Source organism: Macaca mulatta, chromosome 2, assembly GCF_049350105.2.
Source record: "Macaca mulatta isolate MMU2019108-1 chromosome 2, T2T-MMU8v2.0, whole genome shotgun sequence".
Taxonomy (NCBI): domain Eukaryota; kingdom Metazoa; phylum Chordata; class Mammalia; order Primates; family Cercopithecidae; genus Macaca; species Macaca mulatta.
Genome location: NC_133407.1, coordinates 83,425,436 through 83,449,661, shown reverse-complemented (window position 1 = coordinate 83,449,661; position 24,226 = coordinate 83,425,436). Strand labels below are relative to the sequence as shown.

Below are 24,226 nucleotides of genomic sequence, written 5' to 3'. Positions count from 1 at the left end.
ATCTTTAAGTTAAAATAATGGATATTAAACTATCTCTCCATCATACATCTGAATGTGTTTAAAATATACCTCTCTATGTGTGTTATGCTTCCAAAGACAATAGAAAGGACGATCTCCTTAAGTAAATAGAGATTTAGGGGTTATTTTGAAGGTGGGATTTCTGATGATTTATATTTTCTTCTTATACTTTTCTACGTATTGGTATTTTTAAACATGATTACTTTATATTCATTTAAAAAAGGGAAAAACTATTCATGGAGAAAAAAAATGAGACTATACCAACATTTAATAATAGAAATAGTAGACTAACATCACTCTTAATCTATTTAAGGTAATGGCTCTAAGATTGATTTTAATTTCCTCAAAGTTTTATATATTTAAAGTTTTCTTAAATAATAATTTATTACTTTTATAATAAAAATTAAAATAGATTAGAAGTGACAGGTTAGAGTTGAGGTGAAATGAATTTTTGTAAAGGACAGGATCATTTTACTTTGGAGACCAATTATATTGCTGCCCTTATACATCATGTTAGGAAACATACCTTTTGACTTTTCTGTGTCAGACTTAAAATTTTAATTAGGTTTTTATAGCTAATTAAATTATGAGGTAGATACTTTATTTAATAAAGGATATGGAGGAAGTTCACATAAATACTTGAAACATCAGTCCAGGAAAGATTCTTTGAGGGATTTTCAATATATCCAGATGTCTGAATAACACTTCTTTGGTCTAAATGCAGTTGATAATGTCATGAAAGAGACAAGTCAGCATACCAAGACAATCCTTAGAAGGGATGATTTGACTGGAATGCTGAAGACAGAAGAAAACCTTAGAGTAGCTGACTTCATTCTTCCCCGTCCTCACTTTACAGATCAAGTCACTGAAACCCAAAATTATTGAGTCCTCAAGGCTACAAGGTCGTAATAGACTCAAATGGAGGCTTTTGGGGTCCTTTGATTCCCCCTCTGCTGCTCTTTATAATATTCTGCTCATTTTCATGCACTTTAGTAATGATGAATGAAATTTTATTTCCATTTCTCCTAGGTTGGTAAAAACTAAAAACTAACACCATTCAGAACTTAACTAATGATGTTTGAAAAAGAGGCGGTAGGCTGGTAACTGCTTCCCAGGAAGACCTACCAACTTCACTAGCATGCTCATTACTTTCATCATTGTTGTTGGAACATTTTGTTCTTGGGTACAAGCTTACTTTACACACATCTGGTTTCTATGTTTGTTCTGGAAGACAGCAGCCACATGGAGTGACTAGAGAACACTTGATACTGAGCTCTGGAAATCGTTTTTTAACAGCTTTATTGATATTGTATAATTTACAGATCATAAAGTTAAGCCCTTTAAAGTATACAATTCATTGGTTTTTCTAGTATCTACAGAGTTGTGTGACCATAACTATAGTTCATTTTTTGAACATTTTCATCACTCCAAAAGGAAACTTTGTATCCATCCTCTCTACCTCCCTCTTTTCCTCTCCTAGCTTTAGGCAGTCTTTCTTTCTTTCTTTCTTTCTTTCTTTCTTTCTTTCTTTCTTTCTTTCTTTCTTTCTTTCTTTCTTTCTTTCTTTCCTTCCTTCCTTCCTTCCTTCCTTCCTTCCTTCCTTCCTTCCTTCCTTCTCTCTCTCTCTCTTTCTTCTTTCTTTCTTGATTTGCCCATTTTGAACATCTCATATGAATGGAATCATACAATATGTGAGAATCCTTAAAATTTTGATTTGATTTTCAAAGACGATGTAGACAAACATGACCTGGTTACTCTGCAGGCCCCATCTTCCCAACAGTGTCCTGAGTGTGAGATTAAGACCAAATGAACTCTGTCAGTGCTGTCAACTATTTTATTAGATTAAACGACTTGTTTTTGGCCTCTAGAGTGTCTAACTCTTTAACTTTTCAAAGTTAAAGAAAAGTGGCCGGGCGCGGTGGCTCACACCTGTAATCCCAGCACTTTGGGAGGCCGAGGTGGGCAGATCATGAGGTCAGGAGATCGAGACCATCCTGGCTAACACAGTGAAACCCCGTCTCTACTAAAAATACAAAAAATTATCTGGGCATGGTGGCGGGCACCTGTAGTCCCAGCTACTGGGGAGGCTAAGGCAGGAGAATGGTGTGAACCTAGGAGGTGGAGCTTGCAGTGAGCCGAGATCGCGCCACTGCACTCCAGCCTGGGTGACAGAGCGAGACTCAGTCTCAATAAAAAAAAGAAAAGAAAAGTAAAGAAAAGAAAAGTACATACTCATTAGTGTAAGTCTGTTGTAGGCCATGTTGCAAAATTACTGGGTTAGACCATTGCTTATTAGTTGTGACCTTGTGCAAATTACTTGACTTCTCTAAGACTCAACTTCCTTACCTATAAAATGGGGATAATAATTGTACTTACCTTAGAGGGTTCCTGTAAGAATTGAATGAAATAATGCATATAAAAAGCTTATTATAATGCCTGATACATTATAAGTGTTAAATGAATATTAGTGATTATTATGTGTCATTGCAAATAAACTGTAGACCGGCGCAGTGGCTCATGCCTATAATCTCAGCACTTTGGGAGCCTAGGCAAGAGGATCACTTGAGCCCAGGAGTACTAACACAATTATGAGTGTGAAGGCATCACACTCACACTGGTGTATGAGACTTTGCTATAGGTGGCAATTTGGTGTGGTATGGTGCTGGAACTCAGAGTGTGAGAATGAGTTCACCATCTCACAATATGAATAGCTACTATTTGTACATATCATAAGCACTTACTATGAGCTAAGTTAGAATCCAAAATGACTCCAAAACTATGTAATCAGGTTGTAAAATTGCTTACTTAAGGCAAACAGTTTTCTTGTTAATAGTTCTGTTTTACAGAATGTTCTCACACATGTTAAACTGAAATTTACACTCTTGTAGCTGCCCCCTCACCCTCCCAAGTCTTGTAATATCTTCTACATGGAGAATCAAATGCCTAATCAGCTAGTTCTTCAGATATCTGAAAATAATGGTCATGACCCTCACTTACCTCACTTTCTTGCTCAGACATCCAGAGATACATATATTGTTCCTTAGATTACACAGTCCAACCCACCATACCCCTTCCTCTTTCCTGGAATGGGCTTTCCACTCACATGAGCTCGTAAGTGGTCTTCAAGGTTCCTGTCCAGGGTGCTTTACCAGTGGCAACCTTCCCCAACGCCCAGATGTTGAGCAGCTCCTCCTCTGGGATACGCCCAGATGTTGAGCAGCTCCTCCTCCTGCTATACTTCTGTTCACATTCTTGAGAATTTGCTGTGTCCTCCCCCGGCCTGTGAGCCCCTGAGGGAGAGCTCTGTTTATCTTTGTGTTCCTAAACCCCATCCCGGCCCCTGACACTTAGTAGCTTCTCAATACAGTGGAAGAGGAACTTCATCTTACTTCATGTGGATACCTAACTATATCTGGTTTTAGAGAGGTTGCACTATAAGAACCTCTCTAAAGTTTTTGGATATAAAATGCATAGACAAACCTTGATTAACTTAGGACAGAAGAAGATAACCAAAAAGCCTATGGCTTCTCCTAGACCAAAAGTAGCACCATCTGGGGAATAAGACTGTGAAGCCCTTTCACTTGGTTACTGCGCCATTCAATTTCACTTGGTAAAAGTGTCCACTAATATCCTGATGTGAGTAAGGTGCTTGTCTGTTGGACAAGGTTGATACCCACCACCTTTGCTCAGAGAAATGTAAATAAAATGATTGTAACATTTTACATATGGTTGAATGACAAAGTTCACAGTAAACTTAATACCAGTGTTCAAATGAATGCTGATAAGAAGATACAGTCCAAAGTTATGTTTCTGTATTAATCTGAGACCTTTGCAGTTTTCATGGAGTATATATAGAGATTTTTTCTGAATGTGTGGATAGAGGGTTCATTTAAGAAAAAGTGTGTTAACTGGGGAAACAAAGAGGCTGGCCTGCATCTAAAGGAAAGAAAGTGGGTCTCACCAAGGGTTTGCTGTGATTCATAAAAACTGGTCCGCATCTTAAATGGATTAATTATGGGCCCAACTGGAACATTCTACACAGAATGAGCCCAGATGCTGGTCATTTTATCTGGGAGTCTCAGGACTTAACCACGTGCCTGCTCTGAGCACCAGACTTAATACTTTCCCACTCTGAAAATCCTAGGAAACACTGCTTCTTGATGCCTGAGTTTGAATTTGCCAGGTTTCTCCATCCAACTTGAGTCTGCCACCCTTATGCATAGTAACAGCACCAGACACCCCAGTAAAACCATCTTCTTCCCCTTGCTTTTTACTGGTTTTGCTCTGGTGGAGGTCTGGCCTAGGTCTGAAGGAGGAAGAGTCAGGTGTGGAATTCTGAAGTTGAGGTAGATGCCAGGGTGCGTTTTCTGAGACCAAGAACGAGGCTCTTCTGGGGAGTGCTGGCTCCGGGGAACTCAGGGACTGACGGAGCATCTCCTTTTTTAGGAAGCACTGCATTTTCAAAGGCCTTTTAACTGTTGGATGGCTTGATGTATTAGAAAGTTAGTAACTTGCCATGGTCTGTAGAAGGAGGGATCCAGACCCTGCTTTGCCTGACTATAGAGTGTGTTCCTACCACTTGCTCTGCTCCCTCCCAAGTAGCCCTGCCGTGAAGTTGGCTGATCCAAAATTCCCAGGGCTTTCTCACAAGAATAGCTGCTAGTCCAGGCAACTGCCAGCCTATACATGTATGTGTGTGTGTTTAAACTTCAATGAGGATGTATACATTTATCTTGTTAAATTTTGTCTCTTTTGTTTAGCAAGGAACAACTTTGTGTATGTCCCTTTCCCCATTTTTTTTACAGTGTGATTACCAGATCAAAAAGTATAAATGATTTTGTTGCTCTTCAACTATCCTACTACATTTTCCCGAGAATGGTGTCTCCATTAACAGTGCCACCAGCAAGTGAGTGCTTCAGCACAATTGTTACTAGCTTTTAATACAATCCATTACTGGTTTCATTTGGGCTGGGAACTTGGGTCTCTTGTGGAAAACTCATGCATGTGATTCTCTCCTGGAGTTCCTCAGCTCCCCCTTAAACCCCCATCCTAGGCTGACTCAGGCTGGTGAGTTACCCTGCCAGGTGCTCCCTTGGTAATTAACATGTGTCTTCAGGTCGTAGTGGCCTCTGGACTCTGCCTTGAGTCAGACACCTTGGGCTGCACTGCCCCAGACTTTGCTCTGCTTCCCTCCCATCCTCTGACTTTGAGCATGCTCACTTCCTTCCTCTTCTGTCATTGTAAAATCCTGGGTTATTTCAGGCAATTTATAGAAATTCTCTGAAACTAGAGGATGTCTCATGACAGTAACAGAATAAGAGCGTTGAGAATTAAAAGCAATTCTTTTTATAGAACCACAGCGGTTGAAGGAGGGATGTCTTGCAAACTTTCTAGAAGATAATACCTAGATGATTAATTAGCAAGAAATCCATTCCAATTATTCTAGTTATCACTAGATGAAGGCAGGGAAAGTGACAGCAGAAAGTGTGAAGAATGTATAATTGAAGGCATTAAGGAAAAGAACCCATCTACTAGATTTTAAATCACAAAAAGGAAAAAACTTAATAAAAGAAAGAATTTCTACCTGTATACTGTGTCATTCTGTTAGTTCTAGGAAGTATAGATTTGTAAAAAATGTAATTAAAAAAATAAATGTAATTTATTTTTAAAATGGGAATAAAGAAAAAAGTCAAATATACATCTTGGCTTCTACTAAAACCTCCTTTCATTATTTGCATGACTTTTATAGGTGGAGTTATTAGGGTTCAATAACTCTATCTTGACCCTTTTGTAACAACAATGAAATACCAGTCTTGCGTTTGCAAGCAAAATAGCAGAGCTTTGCCTTTGGGGAAGCAAGAGAAATGACAGTAACCAAAGGGGACAGTAAGACTGTTCTGTTAGAATATCGGTATTGGGTTTTTGTTAAGAAAAGAAGTAAAACAGCAAGTTGCCAGACAAGCTAATTGCTAAGCAAAATGTAGATTGAATACTGGGCAAGATTTAAAAAACGTCTTTGAATAGGTAAATATTAACTAAACAATTAGCAACAGATTTGATTATGCTACATGAAACAAAATGGTATGAGTATAAACACAAAGCCACGTACATACACAAACATGTAAAATATCTTTAATTTTCAGGAATGGAATTCTCTAGCTTTTCTAGTACCAGGAAACTAGAAGGTTCCCTTTTCTTCTTTTTCTCCTTTTTCCGCTCCCCACATTTCCCTTTCTGTTCTTCTACTGCTACCTACTTACCCGCTAAGCATCAAGTTACTAGTATGAGGGCACAGGGTCGAAAGAATGTATTCTAGAATTAAATTAGAAGAAGAAAATTCTATAGAATTTCTCTTTCAAAGAATAAGTGTAAAATTATCTTTCTTGAATGAAAGAAAAAATCAGTATCTTCAGTAATTAATACTAAAAATTAGTATCTTCAGTATCTGGACCTCATCAAAATATATCTTCCTTTCATTATTTGCATGACTTTTATAGGTGAAGTTGTTCAGCAAAATGAACTCTCTTGTGAGAGGACAGCTACTGTCCTGCACCTCTCAACCAAAAATGCAGGCCACCTTCTGCCTGAATAAGGCAGGCCACTTAAAAAGAAAACCATAAACCTTACTGAAAAAAACTCATTTAAATCCAGTTTAAGCTTGTTTGTTAGCTTTAGTGTTGTATATGTGCTTAAATAATTGTATTAATATTTAAAAGGAAAAAGTGACCTCGACAGGAAGGAACTGCTGGATTGTGAAGGAAGGTAGTAATATCATACACGTGTTGAATTTTATCAGTCCACAGGGCAGCTCTACTCTGCCTGATGAGTGATTCAGTATTTGCCAAAGACTTAATGTATTTTTATTTGCTACATGATATATGCTTCTAAAGACAGGTTTGGAAATTTCAGAGAGGAGTAGAATGATAGATGGCCTCCCCATAGACTCCGTTATTGCTTCTGTCATCAGTTCTCTGGGGATCTTCATAGGTCCTTTAAAAATATCCATATGCCACTATCCAGGAGAAGGAAGGTCCTGAGACAGTCATAGCCAGCTGGTTTTGTTCTCTCTAGGCACAACGCTTCTGTCATGTTTTCCTTCTTGGACATTCTTTCCTCCTATCATGAAGGAAGTGTTTTACTTTGGAGCTAGTCTAAACCAGTGTCTCGGAAGCTGATATGCATATGGCTCACTTGGATGTCTTGTTAAAATGCAGATTCTGTGTCCGGAGTGTGGCCAAGGTTCTGCATTTCCAACAAGCTCCTGGGTGATGCCTAGGAGGCTAGTCTATGGACCACACTCTCAGTAGCAAGGATATCTAGGTTTTAATTGTCAACGATCCCAGAGAGACAGATGGTGGGGAAAGGTGAGCAATAAAACAGAGATTAAATGGAGGAGCAACATTTGTTCGTTGATCACTCTGATTACTTTGGCCAGTGTCCAGTTAAGTTCAGATAGGCAGCAGTGCACATTGATTAAGAACTTGGGCCCTGCAGTCATCTTCCTGCCACCCACCAGCTGAGTCACGTGAGCACGTGACCAATCTCTCTAAACCTCAGTTTCTGAAGTTAAGACACACAAATAATATGAAAATTTACATTTTAGGGTTACTGTGATGATTAAGTAATATAATGTACATACTGAATAAGTGCTTGCTGTTAGCTATTAGTAGTAAGAATCCAGGAAGCATTTATTGAACATCTACCACATGCCTGGCATGTTAAGGTAGGGACAGAAAGATTAAAAGCCAGCTCTTTAATTTCAGAGGAGATTTAATTGGTTTATTTGAGAGTCCCCGGAGTTGAGGTAAGATCTAAAACTTTTTTTTTTTTTTTTTTTTTTTTGAGACGGAGTCTCGCGCTGTGTCACCCAGGCTGGAGTGCAGTGGCGCGATCTCGGCTCACTGCAAGCTCCGCCTCCCAGGTTCACGCCATTCTCCTGCCTCAGCCTCCGAGTAGCTGGGACTATAGGCGCCCGCCACCTCGCCCGGCTAGTTTTTTGTATTTTTAGTAGAGACGGGGTTTCACCATGTTAGCCAGGATGGTCTCGATCTCCTGACCTCGTGATCCACCCGCCTCGGCCTCCCAAAGTGCTGGGATTACAGGCTTGAGCCACCGCGCCCGGCCTAGATCTAAAACTTTTGACCCCAGGGCCAGTGCCCTTTCAGTCCACATGCTCATTGCCTATTTCTTACATTGAGTAGCTATACGGAAACAAAGGTGGTTTCAGACCAGCTTTAATTCAGTAAAATCCATGTGCTGAATCATAGTAAATTGAACATGTTCTGACTTTTAAGACCAAGTGATTTACATTTAGTTCCTATGTTTGAGCGAGGTATCTCTGAGGATAGAAATTAAAGGGCAGGTTTTTGTTTTGTTTTGTTTTGTTTCGTTTCGTTTCTTTATCAGCTGAAAGTTTTTCTTGGGCAACTAGAACTGAATGATATCAAAGGCAGGTATAATCAATGTTTATTCTGGTGAATCAAATTCTGAGCATATACTTGCCTTCCACTTTTGGCATCTATCTTCTGAAAGTGAAATCCTGAAAGTGATTTCAAAAGGACTCTGTTTTTACTTGAGCTAACTTCTTTTTCTAATAGAGACTAAAAAATTTGCACCCTGTGTCTTTTCCAACAATTGCCCAGCATGAGTATGTGTGTGTGCCTTTGAGGAGCTGGGTATTCCTGCTTTGTGTCCATCTTCTGTACATTTTTTTGGAACCCTGCCTTAAAAGGAAATGATCACTGACCCAGAATTTCTCTTTTCTTTATCTAATTGTTTTTTCTAGTTATTGAGTCTTTCATACTTTTTCTGAACTTACAATAGTTTTCTTTGTGACACATACTTTGGTAGTTTTTTAAATACGATAATAGATCCCAGTATGATTTCTGTGTTTGTGAAAACATAATTATCTCACTGAGGAGAGTCTTCAGAAAGAAACAGTGGAATTAAAGTAATATTCAATATAGACGTTGTTAGATTGCTTTCTTTTAGTGTTTTGACAGTGTCTTTTCCCCTTCTCTTTTTGGGTATAAGCAATTTGTCTATTTTTGTTATAAGAAATGTAAAAATGATTTTTGCCTCTGGTTTTTCTACGATGGGATCAAGGAAAATTCCCTGCCCTTTCTTTGAACACTGATTGATTTTTACAACTCTGGTTATTATTATTCCTATGCCATTGCTGATTTTAAAAAAATCTTTATTGGGATATAATTTATAAACCATGAAATTCACCCATTGAAAGTGAACAATTCAAGGTTTTTAGTATATCGACGGAGTTGTCTTTGCAGATTTTTGCTAGCACGTTATTCCCTTCTCTTTCTACTGTGTATGCTTAAACTCCTCTGTATTCACATTTCTTTAATGAATTTTGCCACTATGTATAGTTTTGGGCAGATGTAAGTATCGTAACAATGACTTTTTAACATCTACTAACTTAAGACACATCCTGATTACATCGCACGTTTTTATTCACTTTATATTAATGCCATTTTAATGGTGAATCAATAATCTGTCAACTATGCCTACGCATTCTTAAACCTGGCATGTTCTTCATTACCCCTTCCATCCTTTCTTCCACCTAAACCTCACTGTCGACACACATCCAGTTTAGCTTGTTTACCTTAAATATTGCATTGTTTCTTAAATGTGACAGACAGAATTCTGGTGGTCCCATTAAGGCACTACTTTACAGCTGAAACTCATCTGGAAATCATTGTTCCCTGTAGCAGCTTTATAAAGAGAGCCGGTTTTCTGTTTAGCAGAATATAAATTTGTGATAAAATACCATAGTTTAGCCGGGTAATTAAAAATAACCAAGTAAAAGTGAGTTACTTATCCTGTGAAATCATATTTGGGGCAGCCCAAACTTATTTTTATGGAAGACTTTTTAACTCTAGGACAACAGCGTCAAGACCACTCTGGGGGAAGGGGGTGTAAAGAGATAAAGTGCAAATGCCTTAACTTCACTTACCTTGTACTGTATGTCCAGGTGCACTGCACCTTTCTCACTTCTTCAAACATGTCATGGTTATGGAGTTAAGATATGGTCAGATGGGAGAGATATTTAGAATTTGGCTGGATTTATTAATTGATTGGATATAGAGAGTTAGGAAAGAGAATGGCTAAGGATGAGTTCCAGAATTCTGGTTTATGCCGCTGGGTAGATGATGTTTCCAATTTTTTTCAGGAAGAAAATATAGAAAGAGGGAGTGTTTTGTGGTTAGAAGATGGTGAATTCTGTTTCGAGCATATTGAGATGCTCTATGGAATCACCCAGTGGGGAAGTTCCTAGGCAGTTACATAGACAGGTCTGAGGATCAGGACAAGGATTGCAGCTGGAAACAGTTACCGAGAGCCCAGTAGATGCTAGTGATGGGCAATACAGAGTTGGCCTCTCTCTTCAGGGAGCTCCCAGTTTTTTAGGGGAGACAGAAGCCAAGAGGAAAGGAATATACTCAACAGTAGTATCCCTGAGTAAAGGAGACATCAGCATGTATTTTAACCATCCGTTACAGTGGATGAGATCACCCTGGGAAATGTGTAGAGTAAGAAAGAATAATCCCAGGACCCTGAAGAATATTAGCATGTAAATTCTGAGCACAAGAACAGCATCAAAGAAGACTCCATCTCAGTTGGCAGAGAGGGAGGAGGAAAACTGGAGGAGTGTGAGAACATGGAAGCCGGGGAAAGAGACCCTCAGGAAGGATGCAGTCAAGGGTTGTGCAACAGAAAGATTAAGTGAGATAAGAATGGGGAAATGTCCTTCAGATTATGGAATATGCAGGTGGTTATGAACTTTGGAGACAGCTGTTTGGTGGAGTGTACAAATGGAGGCCAGTGACAGCAAGTTAAAGAAGGAGGAGTGATAAACTAGAAGGAGCAAGTAGACAACTTTCTTAGGAAGTTGACTTTGAAAAGAGGGTGAGAGACATAGCTGGAAAGCCCCATGAATGCCAGTCTGCGTAGTTGAGTGCTTTTTATCCAGCCGTGTTTAGAAGCCTTGGGATAAGTGCCACGAAGGCAGATAGTTGGTGTGGCCCAGGGTTGAATTTTTCCAGATGACTGCAAAAGAAGGACATACGAGCAGAGATTTTTGGGCAAGCAAATAGTCAGAGATGGACTGCATGCTCTCAGCTGGATGAACAGGAGTGTGAGGTCTAGAAGGAGCTGGTGGCGAGTTAACACCTTATCGGAGATAGAGTAGTAGCTGAGTCTCAAGGGTGACCTTGGATAAAAGTTGCCTGCACAGCTGTCTCACCAGATAGGATGGAGATTTCCTGGTTTTAATAAGGAGTGAGTCACAAGGCAAATCTCTGGTCATTTTGTCATAAACCCTACATTTGAGAAGTTTTGCCGCTTGGAAGAAAGATGTAATATCACTAGTATTTATGTTCATCCATCACACTGGAGGACAATGGGAGTGTTATCTCTATTGTTCTGGTTGTATTATTTCCTTTTCTAGCTCTACTTCTTTTGTTAAAATTAGCCAGAATTGACTTATCTTCAATTCTAATATGTAGTTTGGTTAGACACAAGGTGAGAAGATTGGTTTCGAGAGACGAGATTTTGATGAGGAGAGTTTATGGAGAATTATATACATCTGAATATGAAGGCAGTAATTTACGGGAAATGGAAAAAGCAGAGAACGTGAAGTTGAGAGTTCAGGACTGAGTCTCAGACCAACAGTTTTACAGTATGACCTTAATCACTTTGAGTTATTGCTTCTTCAATGAAAAGAAGGTTAAAAATAATAGTTTCCCTTGTAGGATTATTAGGAAAATGAAGATGTATGTGTACAGAATGCTTTGTAATCCAGAAAGCATTACGCACATGTTCTTTGTGCTGCCCAAACTGTGAGCAGTTCTGAGTCTTATTCGTATTCATTCATTCTCATTCGACTCATTCAGAAACAGTGACTGGGAACCCAATAGACACCAGTGACTCAGGATTTAGAGACAGCGTCTCCCTTCAGAAAACTCAGTCTTCCAGAGGAGTCAGAGACCAAGTGGAAAGGAATGTACTCAATGGACTCACTTGGATGCTATAGAAACACTGAGAAAAAAGGCACCTAAACCAGCCTGGGCTGTCAGGGGAAGCTTTCTGGAAGGGGTGACACCTGATATGAGTCCCAATGGATGATAGGAATCAGTCAGGCAAAGATGGGGTTGGAGGAAGGCAAAGCTGCAGAGGGAGCAACCTATTGGAAGGCTGAGGTTGGAGAGCATGGAGCATGTTTTTTTCAGTCCAGCTGAGCAGGGAAACCTAACACAAAAACCTTGACTATGAGTCATAGCAAGAGAGAAGCAGTAGAAGGGAACATATGTGTAATTGAGATACTTGAGAATGTTTTAAGTGGTAATAGGGGAAAGCCACAGGATCAGGAGAAGTTGATGAGGGAGTTGACTGATGAAATAATGAGAGGAGGGTTGGAAACAAGCAAAGGTGGGAGATAGGACACGCAGAGGAGGGGCCTTCTTCCAATGTTTTGGTGGGCTGGGAAGGAGTCAAAATCACAAATAAGGTGAGGGACATTGAGAGATTCTGCCCTTAAAGCCTCCCTTGTCATGGTAAAGTGAAATTCATGAGGTTATTTTATATTCCCAGTGCCTAGCATGGTGCTCAGCACATAGTAGGTGTTCAATAAATATCCATTGAGTGAACTATTGTCATCCTGAGAAGCTGCTTAAGAAGCCCCGCAAAACAGCTGCACTGGAAAGCAAGGTAGCTTATCAATCTGGCTGGTGCACACTGACTCTCTTTCCAGTTCATCAAAGTTTGGCAGCCTGCCTTTTAACTTGCCATTTCTTGTTAGTATTGATGCAACCCATTTGCTTCTGACCCTTGGGAATGTCGCAGGAGTCAGGTGTCCCGAGAATATCTCTATTCCTTAGTACTATGCATAGGAGCAGTGGTTAAACAAAGACCAAACTAGTTCTTTCCCAGTGAGGCTGGCAGCCTGTCCACACCTGTTGAGCAGTCTGGCTGCAGCTCAGACAAAAGCAGTTTATCCTGCCTGTCTGGTTGTCTTTCTTCCACATTTCAGACATGGTTCAAAGCTGCATTATAAAGGAAGAATCCATCCCTGAAACAGACTTGTATGGGCAAGCAGGGTGCAACAGAGGTGTAAGTTCTAGTCTCATCAATCCTTTATCTGTATGATTCTGAGCCTCTCTCTTCTCAGTGCATTGAAGAGGTTGGACCAAATGAATGCCTAGATCATCATGTGTGCCAGGCATTACAGATCAGGTTTTTTATTCATTGGTTTCTTCAGTCTAAAAATTGTATGCTTAGTTCTTACTCAATGTAATTCAATTCAATTCAAAACCTGTATGGTGCCACCAAATATGTGCACCATACAGGTTTTGAATTGAATTGAATTGCATTAATTTCTATTCTTTCTAAGACACATACAGACACATAGTAAAATACTGCCCACCGGTTATATAATTCACTTCCCTCATTTAATTCATTTCTTCTCAACAAATACTAAAGATATGAGAGAGATCAGATTTGATTTCTTTCAGAGAGGGCAAGATGTTAAAGCCTCTGAAGTATGGGGTGAGAAGAACTCGGAGGCGTATGCAGGCTCAGAGAAAGTAGGCTGTGATCACAGATTAATGTTTGCCATGGAGATGCAACTGGGAAGGCTGGCCACAGGTTTCATTTATTGTTATTCTGAGTTCTCAAGGAGCTTACAGCTCAGCAAGAGGGAAAGAGCTGCAAATAGATAACTTTGGTTTAGCCAGAAAAAATGTCAGATTTGTATGATAGAGACCACAGAAATAAAAATGCACTGAGTCCCTTTTGGACTCCTTGCTAACGGCGTTCTCCTCCCTCCTCTCTTGCTAAATGTTACCATTCTTCTAAAGTTATTGTGTATCATTTCCTCAATTAGTTTTTATGTCATACTTCTATATATTTATCCATAGACAACATACAGGATTGTTCTATGTTTTTAAATCCTAAACAAAAACTGTAAGCCGGATTTTTCCCATCAAACTTTGTATTGACATTTATTCATGTTGATACATGTAGTTCTAATGCACTTATTTTCTCTGCTGTATAGCATTCCATTTGAAACATTCATTTGCCTATTCTGTGGTAGATGGATATTTTCAGTTGTCTAATTTTCTTTATTGTGAATAGTGCTTTAGTGCCCATTTGAATATATGTCTTCTTATACCATGGGGGAGTATTTTTGTGAACATACTTATGGGAAGCATTGCTGGCCAGTAGGTTCCATCATCTTCAAGTTTACTAGATATCGTGATATAGATATGAAATTATTATTATTTTTTTCTTTGAGACAGAGTCTTGCTCTGTTGCCCAGGTTGGAGTGCAGTGGCGCGATCTCTGCTCACTGCAAGCTCCGCCTCCCGGGTTCACGTCATTCTCCCGCCTCAGCCTCCCGAGGAGTAGCTGGGACTACAGGCGCCCACCACCACGCCCGGCTAATTTTTTTGTATTTTTAGTAGAGACGGAGTTTCACCGTGTTAGCCAGGATGGTCTCGATCTCCTGATCTCGTGATCCGTCCGCCTCAGCTTCCCAAAGTGCTGGGATTACAGGCGTGAGCCACCGCGCCCGGCCCATTCTTCTATATTTTATTTCAAATGTTTACATGTTTGTAGTTCATGTTTAGGTTTTTAATCCTAAAAACATTTGTTATTCACATTTGGGACTATAATATGGAAACTATTCTTATTGGAGCTTTGAAGTATAGAACTAATTTTATTTTATATTTCTCTGAATTGCCAATAGTTTCAGCATCATGTATTAAACAGTTCATTTTTCTCCATTATTTTTTTCATTCCACTTCTGTCAGATGCCAAGAACTTATATTTGAATAGGTTTGTTTGGGGGGGTCCCTATTTGGTATAGTTCATCTATTTCTGTGCCAATAATGTACAATTTTATTTTTTTCAGGTTTGTAATAATTATTGATCTATCTGATAGGGCAAGTCTTATCTACTTATTATGATTTTTCTGTTACAGATTCGAGGATCATATTGTCAGGTTCTGTGAGAAATTCTTAGGAATCTGAATCAGTAGATTTCCTTTGAGGAAAAGCAACCTTTATTTACTAATTCAATACCACATTTATTGAGCTTTAGGATGTTGTTTCAATCTTACGGCCTCCATTTATTTCTGATGAGAAGTTCATCATCGTTAGTATGGTTCTCCTGAACACAAGTTATTTTTCTCTGGCTGCTTTTAAAATTTAGTTTTTTCTTTACATGACAGCAGGTTGACTTTAATGTACCTAGGTGTCATTTTCTTTGTATTTATTCCTGTTTGGGATGCACTGAACTTCGTCAACCTGTAAATTTATTTCTTTCACCAAATTTAGTGAATTTTTAAATCATTATTTCTTTAAACATTTTTTTTCTGCCTCATTTTCTCTCTTACCCTATCTTTCTGGGATTCAAATTATATGCTTGTTAGATTTTTAAAATATTATCACATAAAACACTGAGGCTTTGTTCGTTTTTAAAAAAATCTTTTTTCCCCTCTGTCTGTCCTTCAAATTGGATAATTTCTGTTGTTCTGTATTCAGGTTCACTGACCCTTTCTTCTGTCATTGCTATTCTGCTGTTAAGCCCATCCTGCAAATTTTTTCTTTTCTCTGGTGAGATTTTCTACTTATTCGTTCACTGAAACCATATTTTCCTTTACATCTTTGAGCATTATTATAATAGTTGTTTTAAATAATCCTTCTCAGCTAATTTCAACATGTCAGGCTTGGTCTCTACTCTTCACAATGGATCACATCTTTCTGTTTCTTCTATGTGTAATAGTTTTAGGTGACATTGTGACTGGCATGTTGTAGAGACTCTGGATTCCTTTATACTTCTTTCCAGAGTTTGGATTTTTTGTTGAGTTTAGTTTTGTTTTACAGTCATTTAACATGCCTGGACTCAAACTCCAGACCCCATCTGTCCTGTGGTGAGCAGCAGCAGAAATATCTGTTAAAGTCATTTTAGTACTAGCTGCGTAGCTTTGGAATGTATCCCATGCCTACATAGTTCAAGCGTCAGCCTATGCAAAATTTGGGGTTGTCTCCCCCTCTGTGGCTCTCTCCTTTCTAGGATTTCTGGCCTCACTTTTCAGCTGCTGTGATAGCTGTGAAGTTTGTTCTTTGGTTCTTCAAGCCAGAAATCTATGGACTTTCTATCCGAGCTTTAGTCACTCAAGTTGACATGGTCTGGGACCAGCCCTTAGACAAAAACAATGCTGTTTCTTTCTTCCGAATATAGGTTTCCTTCCAGTTTCTGCTTGATTTTGGTTGTTTTTCAAGCAAGTTATACACACACACACACACACACACACACACTATATATATAGTGTATATATATAGTAGTTTTATATATATTACAGAATGTGTAGTTGTTATCTGTGGGATGGTAAATCTAATAGAAGTAATACCTCTATTACTGAAACTAGACATTGTGATCTTGGATAATTTTTATATACAGTTTTTCATTTTGTAGTTATCACAGTTCCATGTAGTTTCTTCCCAGGGATGCTGGGTGTGGTTATTTAGTCCCTTTTAAAGAGGCAGTGTAGCTCTTTGAAGCTCTGGGTTTTTTTGTAAGAGTGTCACTTCCAGGCCACTGCCTCCCATGGTTCTGGGATCTTATCTCCTAAAATTTATGTGAGGGAACAGAACTGTAATCTCAGATGCTTATCTGAGATCCAGAACCCTTTGGACCCTACAACTTCAGTTCCAGTGTGCCCATCAGACTTCAGTTTCTTCATTCTTAGACACTGTAGGGTTTTTTTTCATTATTGTTTTTGTTGCTGCTGCCACTGCCGTTAACCTTGAATAAATCTTTTCTTAAAACAATCACAATTTACCTAGCAATTCTGTGTTTTCAGTAGAAATGGAGCGTATGTATCAGCTTGATTCATTTTGTTTCCAGAAGTTTGTAGCAGTGTTTTCTATAACAGACAACATCAGACCGTTCCCAGATCCAGCTCTTGCTGCTAGTTCCTGTGCTTAGGAGGGACATGATTCAGGTGGGAATATATGGACTTTGGGCAGGGGTCTTACTGATAGCTCTTAGAATAACTAGGGACATAAGAACAGCTAACTTTATTTTAGCATCTAGTATAGTCCAAGCTCTAAATCACGCAATGTTACTTCCATTTTACACATTAGGAAGCTGAGGCACAGAAAGACATAAATAACTTGTTTCACCATAAGGAGAGTCATATTTCAAGTTACTTCACTCAAAATCACAAATGTACCATGGTACAGTACTGTCTCAACAAACATTTTTAGTAATTATATAGATGGCCAAAAAATTGAAATTGTGCTATGTCAACTAGCAGTTGTGACAGGATTCAAAAGCTAATCAGCACTGGAGAGTTTTTGGAGGAGATTACGATGCGTGTTTGCCAGATTCATTCTTCTCATAGGTGAAATTCATGGGATATCACTGAAAACACTCTCTGTACTGCCAAAACTCACACTAACAGAGGTCGTTTGCCTGTTGCTTTGAAGAGAAGCGAAAGAAAGGAAAGCATGAATATTCTATTCTTGGCCATAAAGAAACTGAGTATTCATTTAACATCCAAGGATGTTAATTTTAGAAGTCTGACCAGTTTTTAGCAATATTAACTACCTTTCTTTTATAAAGAAGAATTTTCCCTTTGACTTAAGTCAATCCAGTGGTTGTACAAAGTCTCCGACTTACACGTAATAAACGTATTAACAGGCTTTGAAGTTAGGAGTGATCCTCCCATATTTTCTCTTCAAATACAAATCTTTATAATGTGCCTTGTCACTTACAGGGACAGGAATAAATCTTCTTAGATGTTGGCTCAGAATCCTCATCTAAATGTCCTTGGCATTTGGGCTAGGTTTTTATCTTCTGGGTGATGTCATTTAGAATATGTTGTTTTTCTGACATTTGGTAATGTTGACAGAGGAGTTTTTAAAATTATAATGTATCTATTGCAAAGTCCTAAACACAGACAACTTCATATTCATGTAAAACAGATATTTTATTTTATTTTATTTTATTTATTTTTTTTTTTTTTTGAGACGGAGTCTTGCTGTGTCGCCCAGGCTGGAGTGCAGTGGCCGGATCTCAGCTCACTGCAAGCTCCGCCTCCCGGGTTTATGCCATTCTCCTGCCTCAGCCTCCCGAGTAGCTGGGACTACAGGCGCCCGCCAGTAAAACAGATATTTTAATTTTCAGTTTTTAGGTGAGGAAACTGAGCACCAACTAAAGTGACTTTGCCCAAGTTAACCAAGGCAGAAATAATAGCAAAGTAGATCAGATAGTTGTGTGGCCTTGAGCAAGTCACTTATCTCTCTGTGCCTTCAGTTTCCTTGCCTATGAAAAGGGGCTAAGAATAGCAGCTACTTCATAGGTCTGTTGTAAGGACAGATTGAGTTAATGCATGCAAACCACCTGGATCACTGCCTGGCACATAGTAAACATTATACAAGTTTGCTTTTTAAAAATTACTGTTAAATTCAGCACAAACGAATTTCTGCAGGAGCCAGGATGGTTCAGAAAAAAAAAAAAAAAGAACAAACAAACAAAACATGGGCTTTGGAATCCTGGTTCTAACGCTGTCCTAGCTCAAGTTTCCTGTATAGAGCCTCTGGGGTTGCATAGTAGGGTTGAATAGGGGTGTTTATAATTCTAGAGGAGAAAAAAATGGGGGGGAAGAGAAGAGAGGCAGGAAAGAAGGCAAAGCAGTCATTTCCTGGCTGGCCATGGCTTCCCAGGAAAAGCAGCCAGTCACTCCATCACATAGAACATCTTCCAGATTGACTGTTTTGTATCAGTGTGCTCAGCACAGCCAAGGCCTGAAGGAGAGGGGAGAGGCATGCATCTGCCAGCAACTTAACCTGCCCTAGTATCACAGGCTGTGAGACTTGGTTTCCTGTACTCCTCTTACCCCCCTGACACAACTCCTGAGGAAGCAAGAGAACATGTCCCCGGTGCAGCACTTTAACTGAATCCAAAAGCATCTGGATAAGCCAGTGCCTCCGAGGGTCTGGTCAGAGGTCAGTGGAGCCGCGTGCTGTACTGCATGCCATGGAAGCTGCATGCCAAAGCCCTGCCCTCGCCCAGAAGGAGGTTGAGATGGTTGGTGGCTTTAGGAGAAGAAGTGAGAGCAGTCATGACTGGGGATCTTTACTGAGCAGAGGCCAGGAAGGCAGATGGGACCCAGCCCATCTGGCGGCCTACATACCAGAACCAGTCCCACTACTCACAACTGTGCAGCCTCAGTAAGCTCCCATGACCCCAGTGAGATTGTTGTGAGGATCGGAAGTAATACACGTAACATGCCTTTCAGTGCAGGCACTCAAGAAATGACACATCATATTTTCTTAACCATCAACATTTGAAATAGATGTCAATTTCCTTCAGCATTTGAATAGATGTCAATTTCCTTTAACATCTGTATTTGACTCTGGAAGCAGTTTGAATTCAAAGATATGACTGAGATGAACTAGAAGGTGATACCACTGCAAAAAGGGAAATATTTAACTCTAGGACATATTAAAGGAAATTACTCAGAAAGCTCATGCCAGAGAACAAATGCCATGGATGTTTTTAAAAGGTCATCCAAAGAGGTAAAAGGACTTACGAAAAGTCATGAGAATCAAGAAATTATTTTCATGCCCCAAAACATGTGACTTATATCCTAATTCACTATTGGATGGTGAAACAGCTGTCTGGAAGGTTTTCCCTTCTGGAAACCATGATGTCTTATGGGATTTCTTTGTGCCTCCATGGCATAAAGCTGCCTTGGTTTTCTTGGGTTATTATTAAAAATGGCTGGGAGAGATCATTATTAGAAGTATCCTAATAACATACTTACTGGTTGAGATTAGCTAATGGCAGAAATTATGGAAATTGTAAGAGCTATGTAACCATTTTGCTTTATGTCATTATAGATGTGTTTTTATTTGTTTGTTTGTTTTTAGCTAGGGGAAAAAAGAGAACATGAATTCAACTCTTATTCTGTGAGCACAGTGAGTCCAAAGTATTTAGCACCAGTCTGGACATCTCAGGGATAAAAGCAGCATCAGTGTTAGGCCAAGTGGAGGGTTTGATATAAAGCCAGGAAAGAAGGATAAGTAAGTGGAAGATTGCTGGGCTCTGGGCCCCCTGAGATCAGACTGGATGTGGAGCTCAGTGGAAGGGCTGTGTTTGGGAATCAAACTTCTGACTCTTAGAACCATAGACGTAATAGCAAACTGGACTCACAGGTTACGGGCAGGAGAGCTGGCTGGGTGATTCCGCATCTTGGCATTTCCTTTTCTTGGCACAGGCGCAGGTGGAAGGCAGAAGAGGAGCAGGTGCATGGCTTTTGGGTCAGCCAGAGCCAGGCTGAGAGGTGACTTACTGACTTTCTGACTCTTCACCTCTGTCACACTATCTCACTGTCTGCAAAGTGGGAATGATGACAGTACTCCTCATGAAGTTGCCGTGAGGATCATTTGACATGATGCATGAAAAGCCCTCAGCAAAAGCCTGGCACACAGGAAGCTTCACTAGCAGTTTGCTGTGTTAGCTGTGATTGCTTTGGCAGCCAATCTGTTTCTTACATGTTATACGCCTCTCAGGGGCTTTTCAACCAGAAGGCTTCTACATCTGAGTGTGTCTGCGGTATGTAAGGGAAATAATATCTCTTTGTGTCATTCACTGAATAACCTGCAGCTGACAGCTTTCTCTATGGATAGCTCACTGATTATGTCACTTAATCAACAAACGTGTTGAGCAGGTGCTCAGCTGGGTGTCTGTGGTGAATGCCCATGACTCTAACCCTCTTCCCCCAGGAGTGTCCCTGTCTAGTGGGAAGACAGGTGTGTCAGTGCATCAGCACATGATTGCAGCTCAGCGGAATGCTTCTTCACCTAAAGGTCTTGAGGGTACAACCATGAACCTATGAAAATATATGCAAAATGCTGCACGTGAACCCATGCTCATTTATTTCTGGGGTTGTGGGTTCATAGATTTCATCAAAGTTGCAAAGGGTGCTGGACCTCAAAGGGAGCAGGAGCCACAATCGTGAGAAAAGTGGCGAGCACTATGGGGATGCCAAGGAAGGATTGCATAACCAGCCAGGGACAGCAGGTTGGATGAGGCCAGGAAGACATGCAAAGAAAAGGAAGGACGTTAGCTGGGTCTGGCTGGCTAATGCCTTCCATGATTGTTTTTGCAGAGGAAGGCTTACTGGTTTCTCTTATACTTAGGGTAGTATAGTCCAGAAATTTCAGGACTGGTTGAATGGGAGAGACCCATTCTTAGAGTAGCCCAGCCAGAAAGACAGTTGCAAGATGGTACGTTAGTTTTGACAGCTAAAAAAGAGATGAAAAGCAGGATAAACTCTGTTAAGATTATTTTTTCAGGGGTCCCCTTTTAATAGAATTAAAGATGACACTAGCAACCGAGATGATTTTTGCCTGTAGATGAGTATCCATGATCACATTTACTCCTCACAGCTTCCCAAGGGAGGAAGCATGAGTGGAACATTTCATAGAGGGACACTGCAACCCTCGGACTGGTAGTTGCCCAGGTTACACTCATAGTAAGGGTAGAACAATCCTAGGTCATTTGATCTTTCCCTTATACCATTGACATTTCATTTTCTGTCCAAGGTACATAATCACCTTCCATTAATATTTGTGGAAGTCATGTTCCTTTTTATAAAAAGTCAAAGATCCAATTAAACATCAGAGGATATTTAAAATGTATTTTCTCAAAACATGTAGTCTGGAGTGTAAAATATGTTAATATCATTTACTTTATTGAAAGTCAGCTAAACTCAAAAGATATTTATCCAAGTCATATTATATTACTGGAGATTGAGTTTAGTACTTGAATCCACATTTATAATTTTTATATCTCAGAGAGCATCAAGTCAGTTCCAGAAATACAGTTGCTGTATGATGTGTTTTCGAAGGTTATATATTATGGATCCTTTAATTTTCATCATCGTGAAAAAATGGGAAAACAAGATATCCCCACAACTCAGTTTGGGTTTAAACTATCTAATCATGATTTTTTTTTTACATTCATACATTATGATATGATTTTTGGCTTAGGAATTCATTGCATTTATTTCTCTCAGTAAGTACAATAGCATCTAGAAAAAAATGAGGAAATTTTTGCATATTATGTTAGAAAGGAAGCAATAAGTAAATTGTAACTATGTTCACGGAGTGAATGTGGGTTGTTGTTCTTTTAAAAATGGTTTTACTTTTTAGCAATGCATAGTGGCACATGCCTGTAGTCCTAGTTATTCTGGAGGCTGAGGCGGGAGGATCACTTGAGCTCAGGAGTTCAAGGCTGGATTGAGCTATGATCACACCACTGTACTCCAGCCTGGGCAAGAGAGCAAGAGCTTGACTTAAAAAAAAAAAAAAACAGTTTTATTTTAAGAGTATATGAAGCAAAGTGTAAAAGCCTCCCAGTGCTAATGTTTCCTTCCACCCACAGTCCCACCTCTGGATTCGTAGGTAGCTGGGCTTTGAAGTCAGATCAATCAAAGTTGATCACCAGCTTCATCACTTCCCAGCCGTGTGGCCCTGCCAAGTTTCCTACCTTCTCTAAGCTACTCATTAAAAATGCTGGTAACAATGGGACCCAGCTCCTAAAGTTATTGTGAAGATTAAATGAGATCATGATATTAATCTCTTTGTACGGTACCTGGCATGTAGTACAAATTTAGCAAATATTGGCTAATGTTCATATTTATGTTAATATCAATAATTATAGTTGATATTATTGTATTTTGGCTAAGGCAGTGTTTATCTATTTGTTATCTGAAAAGGCAAGTGTCTGCTTCTCTTTGATGTTCTACTTCCCAATCTTGTTGAAAGTTGAGAATAGAAAATTCTCTGATTTCATCACTGAATAACTGGAGGCCATTAAATCTTCCCTGCAAAGATTTTCAGTTCTATAATTCAAAATGAGAAAAAAAAAAAAAACCCTTATTTACTTTCCAGATACAAATGCAAACAGAAATAAAACACAGCTGCTCTTTTCTCTCCATGGGCACCATCTCTTCTTGGTACTGAAAAAGATAATGATCTTGCAGTATAATTTTATAAGGAGGTAACAAAATCAATTACATTATCTCAAGTGTAAACACTGAAGCCCTTATCCAATTGCTGACTAATATAGGCTGTGCCTGTGGCAGCTGCTCACCCCCTATTATAGATTATTTTAGATGAAAGAAAACATTGATAAATGAAGATTTGACAACATAGGAGCATAGATAGTTTTACAGCTTGATATTCAAGAATGAAACCAGCAATACAATGGTTGGATGAAAAGTCAGCACACAATGCCCATGGACACAAGTAAAGGTAAAGATGGACAAATGATTCATTGTCTATTATTAAATAGTAAAGTCTTTACAAAAGCATGAACAAATCTGCAAATGCTTTGGGTCCATTTCCACGTGGTCTTATAAAATATTATAAACCATAAAAGTAAAAGGCTAAGAAGGAACTCAGGAAGCTGTTGAGATATGTCATTTTCATAATTGAAGTGACTGTGGGATTAGTATGATCCCTTCCAAGGTATGGTGACTAAAGTAGAGGACGTCTCTTGTCACAGGACTTAAATTTCATATAAAAGATTAATTTAAATTTATAGACATTCAAGCCCATAAAATAAAAGTAATAATTATGGGCCTCTGTAACCAACTCCATAAGATTTTAGAGCCAGACAAAATCTGCTTTATAAACTCAACACTGACACAAGTTGAGTGACCTTGGACGATTGCTTAACTAAATCTCTCAGAATAATCATATCTACCATGTGGGGTCATTGTGAGTATTAAATAACAAAACTGTGCTACAATTGTGCTTAGCATGTAATAAACACTTGATAAATGATAAGATGTTTTCTTTGTTTCATGTCTCACTCTTCAAGTTTTTCATAAGTGAATATGCTTCTTTTTTCTCTATCTGAAGTTGGATATTTATTTTAGCTTGATGCGTTAGCTCTGTAACACCGTATAGATTACTGAAGTCTTTGTATTTCTTAAAATTAACAGGCATTTTTAGGATCAGCACGTAGTTCAAAAGGAAGGTTATTTGGAGTAACCTTTGTCTTCACTATGTTAAGAAAGTTGACAAAGTTAATAAGTCTGTTTAATCAATAAAAAATATCTGAAGTCTTTAAAAATTAACAAGCTGCAATGATATGATGTAATTTCTTATCTGTT

The 24,226-nt window shown here is 39.1% G+C and overlaps 1 protein-coding gene across 8 annotated transcripts in view; it reads left to right on the top strand.

Annotated features, from left to right (window-relative positions):
* PLD1 (phospholipase D1) overlaps positions 1-24,226 on the top strand; it is a 205,404-nt gene that overhangs the window by 44,215 nt on the left and 136,963 nt on the right. Inside the window, exon 1 of one of the 8 annotated variants that reach the window (XM_077991682.1) lies at positions 23,189-23,360. The exons of 6 other annotated variants lie outside the window; for them this stretch is intronic. The gene's annotated coding sequence lies outside the window, so the exon portion shown is untranslated. Of the gene's footprint in view, positions 1-23,188; positions 23,361-24,226 lie in introns of those variants that run through there. One more of the 8 variants, XM_077991685.1, reaches the window with a different exon arrangement.